Genomic DNA, 14,107 nt, shown 5'->3' with positions numbered 1-14,107 from the left:
TGTAGCTTCAGAGCAAGAGGCAAGGAAAATATTAATGTTTTAGGAAAAGGTAGAAATTCACAGAATCCAAGAATCTCAGAGTTGGAAGAGACCTCAGGGTCCATCTAATCAGACCTTCTTCAATATCCCAACAAGTAGTCATGGAGCCTTTTAAGATCACCAGTGAGAGGGAACATATTTATCTCCTACTTTGGGACAGTTCAAATACTTAAGAATTAAATAAAATTTTATATCTATATCTGCTATAAGTCTTAAAGTACTATTATTCACTGCTGAACTGTGGTTCAGTTGTGTTTCAGTCATGTCCAAATCTTCATGATGCCATTTGGGGTTTTCTTGGCAAAGATACTGGAATGGTTTTTAATTTCCTCCTTCAGTTCATTTTACAAATGGGGAAACTGAGGCAAATAAGGTTAAGTGACTTGCCCAGGGTCACACATATAGTGTCTGAAGCCACATCTGAACTCAAGAAGATGAGTTTTCCTGACTATAGGCCCAGCATTCTATCCACTCTATCACCTGGCTTACCCTAAAGCACTATTATAAAACTTTAGCTAAAATTAATAATAGTCACATCCCAATTGGTATGAATTATGAATACAATAAAATGATCACACTTTTGAATTTGTACTATTTGAAGTTAAAATTATGTAAATCATGGTAATTTGTTTTATTTTGACAAAAATAACTAGTATTTATATAGTGTTGCAAGGTTGCAAAGCACTTTACAAGTCTCTTTTAATGCTCATAACAATCCTAGGAGTTAAAAGTTTTTATCCCTATCTTATAAATGAGAAAAATATCCTTGTAAATTTGACTAATGTGACAACTCCTTGGGATTCATTATTAGAGCTGACCAGTACTTCTTGTAGTTCTGGTCTCTGTGACAAATCTGAACAAGCTTATTTCCTCTTCCACAAAGGCCTTTCAGTGAGAGTAAGTTTGTTGCCTTGAGTTAACTAACTCCATTATATTTTAAGCCTCTATTTTGTAACTTAGTTGTTAGGTAAGTCTTAGAGTGTAGGTATCTTGAACAAGTCATATACACACATATTATACATGTGCATATTTCTATTGCATGCTCCCTTCCCTCCCACTAAAAGTAGTTACATGAAATAGTTGATTGAATAAATGATTATGTGGTATTCCAAGACTGTAGTCAAATAGGTTCTGAGAAGAGTAAGACATGAACCATGAGGAACCTGTGTGGAAAAGTTCTCTTAGAACATATCTAATCACTTCCAGACACATAGCATAATGGTGACATTAGGAAAGCCTGTTAATACAAGTGATAATAGGCAAACATCAAGGGTTGCTCCCTCCATTAGTTTGGGTGTTCTTACAATTTGAGATGAGTTAAGTTTTTGGTCACCCTGTTTATACCTTTGCTGACTTTTGAAAGCTTCCATTATTTATATCCCCCTTAGTTTTGTCCTTTTATAGTTTATATCCTTACATAAACTCCTCTACCTTTACCGTGGTGGTGTCTCCTCACTATTTCAAGGTCCTATGGTCTCTCATAGTAGGTTACCTATATTCGAGCCAGTTGTACCCTTCTTTATTGCTCCTCACACAGCTCAGCCCTTTCCGTTTCTGGAAACTGCCCCATGGCCTCCATTGTGCCAACCTATACTAGCCTGACCTCCCAAAGCAATGACTGATGTTTCCAAAGGATGTCACCTTCCATCAAACTTCTTATATTCTATGCTTCTCTTAACTGAGTGTTAAGAATGGTATTGGCAAAATAAATAAATCTCAATAACACAATGTACTAACTTTCTGAGAGTATATTTGTCTTTCCACAAGAAGAAAGCCAAAGGAATAAACTTTTAATTATAGAATTTGTTTAGGTGTCTTGTAAACTTAGAAATGTGGCAAGTGAGAAATGTGGTGATTTACTTCTTCCATGCAAATGGAAAGAAATGGTAGCCCAAATAATAAAAGTACCACAGCCTACAATTATTTGTACTCTATATTGGTACACCACACTTATATAGTTTTACCTTAAGTAGTATAACCTGATTCTCTTCCTCATTTGCTCGATTCATTTTGTTTTTAATTTATGGAATAAAACAAGCATTTCTTTAACATAGTATAATAAAAAAGGTGACGGCACATGAAACTGAATTTCTACTATATATAATTTGCTATTCATTTTATATATACAAAATTGTCACGTAAATTTTGTTTTTTCTTCCCTCCAACTTCCAAACCCCAAAGATGGTCACCAATATAGAAACAGGTATGTGTATAATATACCACACCCACATATATATGTATAATTATTCTATACACTCTTCTATTATATAGTTCTTCTATATCTAGTTCTTTCTCTGGATATAAATAGCATCTTTCTTCCTATATCCCTTATAGTATATAAAGGACTATTATAAATATTCAAATTTAGTAGTCAGAATAGTTTATTCACTCAAAGTCTTTCTTAAAACAATATTGCTATTACTGTATACAATGTTCTCTTGGTTCTGCTCATTTCATTCTTCATTATTTCATGCAAATATTTCCATGTTTTTCTAAGATCACTGAGCTCATCATTTCTTATAGCACAGTAGTATTGCAGCATAATCAAACAGGAAAATAACCTATATTTTAAAAAATGTTTATAGTAGCTCTCTTTGTGGTGGCAATGAACTGGAAATTGTAGGGATGTCCATCAGTTGGGGAATGACTTACATACCCATCTTTTTGGCTTCCCCTTTCCCTGACTAGATCAAAAGCCTACTAGCAGCATCCAAAAGCCTGGTTTAGCACTTTCCTCCTCCCCTCCATCATTTAGGAATATATAAAAAAGACAGTTCAAAATGGTGCCTGAACCAGACAAGTAAATGTCTCACCTCTCATATTTGTGACTATAGCAGAAATAAAGATAAAGTAATTAAAGGTATAACTGAAGAGAACCTTAAAAATCATTTAGTTTAATATTTTCTTTTTAAAAATTAGGAAACTGAGGCCTAGATTTCCTCCCCCCCATGTCATATGACTCTAGTAGCACTGCCAATCATTAGAATAACAAGTTTAGATTATTTAGTAGATTGAAATGAAGTATCAAGCAGGAAAAGTTTAAATAAATGTCCAATGTAGACTTAGAGAAAACTTTTATAAAATGGCTAAGAATTAGAGCATAAAACAATTATCAATAGTAGATAGAAGGAGATGGCTACAAGAAATTTCTATACTGAGTCTTTTTCCTTGATAACATCTTGCTAAATGTACGTGAATGGTGGAAGAGCCTGGTATTTAACAGCATGTGGGGTGGAAGCACTCACTATATAGTATTTCCTTTACCTTACTGGAACAAAATACCATAGAAATAAGTTCCATTCCAACTGTAGTGTAATACAAAGAGAATTAAGAAGCCCATTTATTTCATCGTTATACCATCTTTTTCACAATCAATGGTGTGCCAGTGTGCTTTGTGAGACCTGAGGTATATACATTGAGTATGCCAATTCCATGCTTCAATTCATCCTGTTAAAACTCTTCAGTAGGGGATAACATTAACATTTTATTTATTCTAAGTATTTCTATATCAAAATTTACAAAACTTTGCACTATGCCATAAATTTAATTAAGACATGTATGCAGTTATTATTAAAGTTTAAAATTGCAGTAAGACTTTTGGGACACCCTGTATAGAGTCATTTTTTTTCATTGTTAAATAAAGAGTTTAGTAGTGAGTATAAATTTTTATTCTCAGCCCCAATATTATAATATAATTATACTTTTAGAAGCTTATATTTCATTTAATGAAACATGGCTATTTGGTGAATGGGCAGTACTGTGACTGGCATAAAAAAAACACATAAGTAAAATGGTCATTTAAAAAAAAATTAGCCCTGTGTAACAATAGAGATAAATGTTTTTACCAGTTATAAATTCTCATTGGGTAGGTAAAACTTAAGAATCTATACTGTAAAAATAATGTTTTCAAATGCTAACTTATCCTTGTTTTCTTTTGCAATTCAATTAATTTTCTTAAGCACCTTAATAAGGTATTATTTCTAACCAAAAAATACATTAATAAGTATTAATAAGACTGCAAGAAGTTTGAAATCACATAAAAGAGACCTGATTGATAAACAGGTGCATGGTTCACAGTGGCAAGCAATTAAATGAATAAGACCTTGTGAGCTGTAATGGTCCCATTTTTATCTGCTGAACACTGGAGCTCCTCAATGATAAGGTAATGAAAACCACATCTCATTTTTAAATAAAAGCCAAATGATATTTACACAAGGGAAGAAATGTTTCTATGTAGCATGCTAAGTCAATGGTTAAGTTTTAATCCTTAAAATGCTTCTTCTTACTTCAGTGCTTTGATGGATAACACGACTGACATGAGGATTCCCTCCAAAGGTGAATAAAATACAATTTACATCTTTTCATCGTGGGAAATGGCTTATCCCATATCCTCTCATAAACTTCTCAATGAAAATCTAGCCAATGTGCTGGTAGTTTTCCTGTGTCTCTTTTCACAATCCATAGATATCAATGCAACAGTCTTAATATTGATCTATAATGTCTTCCAGTTGCTACATGAGAAATCCATTTTTTGTCTTTTAGGTCACTTTTTGCATATGCCATCTTTGATAAGTTGCTGTAAGTGTCTCAACTGCCCTTTCAGTCACCCGAAATAATTCTCTAGTCTGCTGTGTTCCATGCTTCACTTCCATATAACACCTCCAACACTCCACTTGCTCCTTCCCTGATGCCTAAAAAACATGTCCACATCTTCTTTGTCCTTAAATAGAACAAATCCTTTACTTAAGCCCCATCATTCCCTCAAACTATGATCCTATAGACCTCTCTTCCCTTTTACAAATGGAAATTTCTAGTAATAGTTAATCCCTTCACTTTCTCATCTGTTACTCACTCAGCCCTTGGCAATCTGACTTCTGACCCCTCTACAGGATTGAAACTGCTCTCCCAGTGGCTATCAAGAAATGTTCACTCCATTCCTCTCTGGGTTCCCCTGACCCCTTTTCCTCAACATATTCCAGTGGTCTTCTCACTGAAGGCTCACCCCTGTCCTCTCCATATTCCTTTATGTGTTGTCTGTATTTTAAATTTAATCTGCATCATTAAGGTTTTCTCCATCACTTTCTCAAGTCTACAAAATCTTAAACTTTATTCCTTTTATGTGTTGTCTTTGTCCATTAGAATGTAGGCTCCTTGATGATAGGGTTTAATAAAACCCCAATCCAATGGTCTTTTCTTTGCTTTTCAAGTTATTGGTCTTTTAGGAGCCTTTGACTGGGTTGGCCAAATGGCCTCCCACTCTAGACACCTTTTTCTTCTCAGGTTTTCATGATCCTGCTCCATCAGGTTTTCTTCCTTACCTTATCCCTTTTGGTCTCCATTACATTTAGCCATGTCCTATCCCCTATGTAACAGCATATTATACTCCAGGGTTCTGTCCTGGGTACACTTATGATTTCTCTGCATTCTCTCTTAGTGAATGATGCTTTGTCAGCTTTCCTAAGTTTTTGTATCATTTCTATGCTGATGACTCTCAAATCTACATATTCTACCTTCCTCTATCTCTTGAGCTTCATTCTCATATTACCAGCTGTTTGCTGGAAATCTACAGCTAGAGATGTTGTAACCATCTCATGCTAGCATCTGAAAAATAGAACTCATCTTTCCCCCTAAACCTGAACCATTTGACTTTCCAATTTCTGTTGAGGGCACCAAATCACCCAGGTTTGAAAAACCAAAAGTCATTCTTCATTCCTTATTCTCACCTCCAGATCCAATCAAGTCAAGTCCACTTATTCACACCTCTCTCTCTCTCTCTCTCTCTCATCACAACCAACCTGGACTACTGCAACACCCCCTAACTGGTCTCTTTGTATTCAGTTTCTCCCAGGGGTGTTCTAGACTAACCCAATTGTTAAATTTTCAGTGTACTTTCACCTCAGAAATCAAAGATGGATATTTTTAGTATAGTTCTTACCATGTCACTCCAGTGCATTCAAAATTTTAGTGGTTCTCAGCTGCCTTTAAGGCAAAATGTAAACTCCTCCACTGGGTATTTAAAATCCTCCAGTCTCCAAGCTAACTACAATATTATTTCTCCTTCACACATTCCATGCTTCAGACAATTTGCCTGTTTGCTATTCCCCACATTCCATCTGATCTCCCACCTCCATGCCCTCATGCCTCATCACATGTCTCTCAGAATTCCTGGCTTCCTTTGGACTCAGCTCAACTGCCACCTTATGCAAAGAGACACTTCTGATACCCTCAGTGGTGAGTGACCCCCCTCACCCATCACAATATATAGATTTGTTTCCCAACTGTCTCATACACTGTAAACACTTAAATGCTTTTTAATTGAATTGAATCTCCTTAAGTGGAAAAATGAAGGGAAGTTATAGTTTTAAAAAATCTTTTGGTTTGTTTTTTGCTTTTTGGAGGGGGGAGAGCAGGGCAAATGACTTGCCCAAGGTCACAGGGCTAGTAAGCGTTAAGTGTCTGAGCCCGGAAGTTATAGTTTTCACAAAGTTAAATTTTACACAAAAGAATATCTATGAAAAATGCCTTAAACTGTACCAATCCACATCAAAAAGTCCCATTTTAGAGTCTCTCACCCTTACAAGTCAAAGGATCTGTGTTAGACATTTATTTAGAGATCTTTGACAATGTAAAGGGCATTTCCATTCAGTCCAAATCTTTTCATTGAAATAAAAAGCAGGTTATTATTCAAGCTAATTGAAGAGGGCAAATAATAGGTGAAGAGGGTACTGTTTTATTAAAAAATTGAATTTCTATCTCAAAAAATAATCTCTGTCTCTTGTTTTGTTTAAATCACCAAATGATTAACTTTATAGTTAATGTGAAAGGAGTTGTTTGCACAAAATAGCCTTGGAAACTGTTGTATTCAGTTTTGCACAAATAGAATTGTGCTGGTCAACATGGAGATGAACACAGCATCTCAATCATGAATAGATTAACACTGAATGAGTAAGAAAAATACAACTGATTCAAAAAGTAACATATAAGTCAGAAAAATGATGCCTGGTTACAAAATATGTTAAATCTATTTTTGTTTATTTCTCTAAAACTGCTTAAGAAAAGTCTTTTGCTTTCATTAAGATGGTCAATAAATGAAACCTAATTTTTGCTTCGTTAATATGCTTGAATTTCACAAATGTATCTCTATTTCAATAAGTCTTCCACAAACAGCAAACATTTTGATTTATGGACACAAGTGATACCAGGACATTCGGGCAGACAACATAAAACAGTAGAAAGAGCTGGAGAAAAGGCAAGCTGAAAGGCAGTGGTTTTTCCATTCTCATTTCCTCTGTATTTTTAATTAGGTTATGGTTCTAAAATAATTTTTCACTCAAAGTTCAAAGAGGTGATGAAACCAATCAGAAAAAAACCTCATTCTTATCCATTCTGTAAGCAATCCATAAATGTGGGGCACATTTGACCATTCCAGGACAAGAGTTCTTATCCTGGGGTCCATGGGGTCAATTTCAAGGAAGTCTGTCAACTTGGATGGGTAAAATTACATTTTGCTTTCAATGTAATCAGTTTCCTTTGTAATTCTATGTATTTTGTTTTATATAATTTAAAAATATTATTCTGAGAAGGGGTCCATGGGCTTCACCAGACTGCCAGGAGTCCATGACACAGAAAAAGTTTACAACCTCTGCTCTAGAAGGATGACATTTTCCAGTGATGAAAGATTTTATTTTATGGGAGCTTACAGTATTTACCACATCCTAGAAGTCAATAGGCAAAATGTCTTTGCTGAATTGCTGGTGGAGTTGTGATCTGATCCAACCATTCTGGAAAGCAATCTGGAATTGTGCCCAAAGGGCTATAAATTTCATACCCTTTGACCCAACAATACCATTTCTAGGGTTGTATCCCAAAAAGAGAATAGAAGTGGGAAAAAGACCCATATGTACAAAAATATTTATCGCAGCTCTTTTTGTGGTTGCAAAGAATTGGAAATTAAGGGCGTGCCCATCAATTGGGGAATGGCTGAACAAGTTGTGGTATATGCATGTTATGGAATACTATTGTGCAATAAGAAACAAGGAGCAGATAGACTTCATATTTACCTGGAGAGGCTTATATGAACTGATGCTGAGTGAGAAGAGTAGAACCAGGAGGAATTTGTACACAATTACAGACACAACATATGTGTGACGACCAACTTTGATAAACTGGACTCTTCTCAGCAATCCAGAGTCATAAATCAAATCCAAAAGACTCATGATGGAGAGAGATGTTTACATCTAGAGAAAGAACTGAGACTGAACCCAGATTGAAGCAAACTACCTGCCCTTTTTTGTTTTCTTGTTTGGTTTTATATCCTCTTTCCCATTCTTCATTCCATCTATTACAATCCTTCTTTATAACCTGACTAATGCCTACTGTGAAAGTATTTGCAGATACTATACTTGATTATATGCCGCCATGGGGGGGAGGGAGGAGGAAGGAGAGAAAATTTGAAATTAAAGGAATTTTGGTAATGAATCTTGTAAACTAAATATAAACAAATTAATAAAGACCAAAAAAAAATGTCTTTGCTGACCAATGATAATCTTGCTCAGTAGGAAGATATCAAGTATCACCAAAACAACTCCAGTTCCATTAATATTATAAAACTGATTAACGGATTAATAAATTGGGTTTAGGAATGAGACCTTTGAAAAAGCCATACTATTATGATTTGATATTTCCCCACCAGCTATAATATAGTTTTGTAGTGTTATGTCTCAGCTGAACCTTATTATCCCTCCACTCCAACCCTGTCCCCAGTCATCCTTTTGAAACTGTTATGGTTCAGTTAACTATGTTTGTTCATAAAAATCTTCTGCCTTTTCAGTGAATACTGACACACAGAGAATCCCTCCTCTTCCCCGCCCCCCCCAACCAAGTTATTCTAGGTATACTTGAGCAGGTAATTCTAAGGTACTATTCTATAGCTTTAGACAAGATGGGATTTGTTAAGAATTTTTAACTGTGATCTGATAGCTTTGACTTCCTAGCCTCAACCAGTACAACACTGACATTTATTTTACTGTGCTCACTCTTTGAAGTCATGTATAGATGTTGATTTTCTCTGATGAAAAAGAACCCTGTTGGGGAATCCTGTTATTCTTCTAGTCTTTTTCTTTCACTAGGATATTAGAATCCAGTGTTGGATGATAAACTCCACTCTGTTGTACAATCTGTATAAAAGCTACTGTCTACACTAGTATATACAGTTGTGCATTATTGCATAGCTTGTCACCATGGAGATTTCTTATGCCTTCAAGGGTCATGTCTGAGTTTCACGGGCTGTGTGACTCTTGGCCCTCAACACACACCCAGAGGATAGATGCCTATGTTTTCAAGGTTTACAATATTAAGATACAATATTAAGAGGCTGTTTACCTCTCCTCCATTCTTTTCCCCTGAAGTACTCACAGCTGCCTCTAAAGGATGCTACCATTAACATTAACAGTGCTGAAAATAGGGTGGCTAGGTGGTGCAGTAAATAGAGCACCGGCCTTGGAGTCAGGAGGACCTGTGTTCAAATCCAGCCTCAGATACTTAACACAAAAACTAGCCATGTGACCTTGGGGAAGTTACTTAACCCCAATTGCCCTCCAAAAAAAATACCAGTGCTGAAAATAATGCTACCCTTTCCATGACTACCTTTTTCTGTTAGCATTCCTCTTTTTTCTTATCTTTTATGTTCCCCATCTCAAATTTCTTAAACTTCTGCATCAAAATTATGAACTTCCTTCATAAACTGTTCACTAGATGACCCCATTTTTCTCCACAGTGAAGGGACAATTCACAATATATCAAGTGAAATTTGTCTGCATTTGCTTGTTGCTATGTTTGCATGAGTTACTTTTTTCAATACCAAATATATTTGGGAATGGTCTTAATCTCCACTATCTACTACCCCAACTACTTCTGGAATTAGTTCAGAACCCTAACATTTATGGAAGGCTCGCCTCTAGATGTCAAGGTTTTATTAAGATTTGCATTTTAGATTGAACTCACAGAGTTACTAAAGTCTTAAGAGATGGTGGCTAGGTGGCGCAGTGAATAAAGCACTGGCCTTGGAGTCGGGAGGACCTGAGTTCAAATCTGGCCTCAAACACTTATCACCAAAAAAAAAAAAAAAAAACCCTAGCCATGTGACCTTGGGCAAGTCACTTGACCCCAATTGCCCTCCAAAAAGAAAAAAAAAAGAAATACAATCTCTCTATTGGGGCATTTTAAAAAAAGTCTTAAGAGATAACTCGAGGGAAATAATATCATTTGGGAATTAATTAGATATGTGATGGAAGGAAAGTAGGGATATATTCTGGGAGTAGCAAATCATTAAGTATTCCTATTTGGATATGTGGGCCTACTTGGTCTATCTTATTACTATCACCATCACTTAAGCACTTACTCTGTAAGTGCTGGGAGAATATAGAGATTAATGCATTTGTCATATTTTAAATGTACTTAATGTTTAATATTATCTAATATAATTATGTGATTCAGAGAAGGAAAAATAAAATTTCATGATGAACTTGAGTCTGAATTTACTTCAAATGGTGCAGAAATTTCATGATGAACTTGGTGCAGAAAATATAAATGCCATATATAGTTTATATACCTGCTTTCAATAATAAAAATGCTGAAAATATAGTGGAATTCATAAAAAGAAAGTGCTGTTAACAACTGATTCTAAAGATTTTTAGAATTGAAAATATGAAAGGCTAACAAAATTCAACCCATTCAACCGAATTAAATAATACTTTCTTAATGTGTAACATGGGATGATAGATCTAGAGTTGGGAGAGAACATCGGGATGTTTTATTAAAATTCAAATTTATGAAAAGTCAAAAGCTGACAGGCAAAAAAGTATAATTAAGTCATTAAAATTAAGCTAATTGACATTGTTAGGATGTTAGTTTTGCTGTCAACACTTTCCTAATGTTATAAATAGTAGGAGAATACTGCACTAAGGAAAGAACTTGAGGTAAACAAAAATGATGTTGACACAGACTAAAAACTTTTAAAATTATGTAAACTAAATTCCATTGCTATGAATGATGCAATGGAGAGTGTTGGGTTTGGAGTTAGGAGGATCTAAGTTCATATTTTGCCTCAGATCTCTTGTTGTATGATACTGTGTAAGTCACTTAACCTTTCTGTAACTCACTTTCCTTATCTGTGAGATGGGGATAATAGTATCTACCTCAAGGTATTCTCACAGGGCTATTCTGAGAAGTTAATAAAGCATTTGAAAAATGAAAAAAAAAAGTGCTACTTGCTTTCCCCCCCCCCCAAAATAATAATAAAATAAAATGTTGCTAGCTAATTAGAATACAATATTCTCCACCTACAAATATGAAAGCTCTAATTACATCTAAATACGGCAAACTTTACTGAGTTCCCAAGTTATTCTTCTATCTCGGCTAATAAATTATCCATCTGAATGTCTGTATTTATCATGAAAAATAAGCCCATGAACAGACCTTGCAACTGTTTTCCCCTTCTCCTGTATGCTATCTAAAATATGTAGGAAATGCATGTAATTAATAATTGAATATATTCTCATTTTCACAACTTGAACATCTTCTATTAAATGTCTTTTTTGAATATTGACAGATATTTTGATATGCAAGTTTTTGTTTGTTTCTCTATTTGAATTTTAGATTTTTTCCCTTGAAGTTAAACACCAAATAAAGTGAACATTTATATATTCATAGGACAGTTCATGAAACTGTGAATCTTTATAATGCATAGCAGTGGTTCTTCAGTGTTTTGAGAAATTCTTGGGGATTTGTGACAAATAGTCCCAGGTGTTTACACTAAATTTAATGGTGCCTAAATCAGTAAATAATTGCCTAATCATATTACTAATTTATTTTTTCTCAGTATTATAGTTTTTTTTAATGTATTTATTTAAAACCATTATGATCAGGTATACCACAATTTAGGTGGTTTTAGAAAAATTAAATCAATCTGACTGACTGCTTCTGATTAAGCACTATATATATTTTAGGGGGGAAGGCAGGGCAATTGGGGTTAAGTGACTTGCCCAAGGTCATACGGCTAGTTTTTTGTGTTAAGTGACTCCAGGGCCGGTGCTCTACTCATTGCACCATCTAGACAGCCTGAGCACAATATATTCTTACAGTTTCTTGATGTCATCAAATTGTTTCCAAACCACAATAAGGGTTCAGCTTTCAAGTACAAACTAATTCCCAATGGATGGTCAGACATATGGGCATACTCTCATTTGTATTCTGTACACTGCACTAGAGCAATTCTCTCATTTTCATTTGTTACTCTTTAGCTATATTTTAAAAGCAGTGTAATCACCTAATCAAGAAGTTACAAATGTATACATCTTAAATTTTATTTTATTTTCAGTTTTTAATTTTTTCCTTTGTCCCTCCTTTTATTCTTTTGATAAGAGTGTGAAATCCTAAATATAGAAGAGAATTAACACAATTAGATCACCAGGAGTCATTCCCCAATGGATGTGGTGGTCACTCAGAAGAATTCCAAATGCAAGACTGCTTTAAGTCATTGATACTAAGAAAAATACAGCCCAAAGCAACTCTGTAGTTTTGGCTTTATAAATGAGTAATTTAGCAAATAAGACAAAAGATAGGTAGTCAGTATTGCAGAAGTTGTAGAAAGAAAGACACATTAATACCTTGTTGATGAAACTGCGAATTAATCCAATCCTGAAAGCAATCTAGAATTGACTTAAAAATACTAAAGTACTCATAATTTTTAATGAGAGATCCAACAGGAAGAAATGTAGATGAAGGATGTTTAAAAATTTTTTGGGGTTCCATCTCTACCAAAACACACACATGCACACACTGGATCAATAAGCACTTAGAGCAAGTGTTTAATATACTTTTTGAGGTAGTCAAGAACCAATTGTATATGAATGTAATGGAATATTACTAGAAATTACAGGTGTTACTGTGAATTTAGGTAATCTAGGAGGGGAAGGCAATGATTGCACCTGGTGGGGGATGGGGGGGTGGGTGGAGAACAAAACTGGAAAGGCCTCTTCAGAAGGTGGGATTTCAATTGAGTCTTGAAGGAAGCCAGGGAAGCCAGTAAATAGGTTGAAGTAAGGAGGGAAAGCATTTGAAGACATGTGTTGTTGGATCATAGAGTGCATGGGGGGGGGAGGGGAGGGACAAGTTTAAGAAGACTGACTGGAAAGGTAGGAGGGGCCAAGTTGCATATACTTTTAGAAAAATTATTTTGGCAGCTGAGTGTAAGATGGATTGGAGTGGAGAGATATTTGAGGCAAGGATACCAATTAGAAGTCTATGGTACAATGTGTAACCATGATTCCAAAGGACTGAAGAAGGATACTATCCACCTGTTCATGGACCAATGAGATACAGAATGGAATATATCTTTTTGGACATGGGTCAGTGTGGTCATTTGTTTTGGATGAATACACATATATATTACAATTTCTTTTCTTTTTTCTTCAATGAATTGAGAGGTGAGCAAAGATCCTAATTAATTAATATTTGTTAATGGAAGGAAAAAAACCCTTCTTAAAAAGGCTTTAAAAAAAGGTTAGTGGTCCAATAACATGGGCAAGAAGTAATAAAAACAAAGGCCTGGAGTGGAATCATGGCCATGTCAATGAAAGGGAGGGGACATGAGAGGTTTTATGAAAATAGAAATGATATTTTCTTCACCACTTTAACTCTGATCCATGCTCAAGAAGCTCCAGAGGCTCTACCCCACTAAAACTAAATATAAACTCCCCTGTTTGACACTGAATGCCCTCCACAATTTTTGGATGCACACTCATACTCCTCCCTTCATATACATTTTGTTTCAACCAGCTATTTCTCCTATGCCCCATCTCCACATTCAGTCTCTTCCCAAGCTTTCCCCTATGCATATAATGTACTTGCTTCCCACCTCTGCCTCTAGAGTTCCTGGATTTTTTTGAAGTTTACCTCCCTCAGTTACTACTTTCTATACACAGCATTTCTTTTTTTTTTTATTCTTTAATTTATTAATTTGCTTGTTTCCTTTTAGTTTACAGGATTCAATTCCACAATTCCTTGAATT

At 35.1% G+C, this 14,107-nt stretch overlaps 1 protein-coding gene across 3 annotated transcripts in view; it reads right to left on the bottom strand.

The window, feature by feature from the left end:
- LOC138176114 (ras association domain-containing protein 8-like) overlaps window positions 1–14,107 on the bottom strand; it is a 117,798-nt gene that overhangs the window by 24,493 nt on the left and 79,198 nt on the right. The window lies entirely within an intron of this gene.

This window comes from Petaurus breviceps, unplaced genomic scaffold, assembly GCF_028583685.1.
Source record: "Petaurus breviceps papuanus isolate PSGF00001 unplaced genomic scaffold, PetGlider_PUasm1.0 81, whole genome shotgun sequence".
NCBI lineage: Eukaryota > Metazoa > Chordata > Mammalia > Diprotodontia > Petauridae > Petaurus > Petaurus breviceps.
Note: the sequence above shows the minus strand (reverse complement) of the source record. Positions and strands in the feature narration are given on the sequence as shown.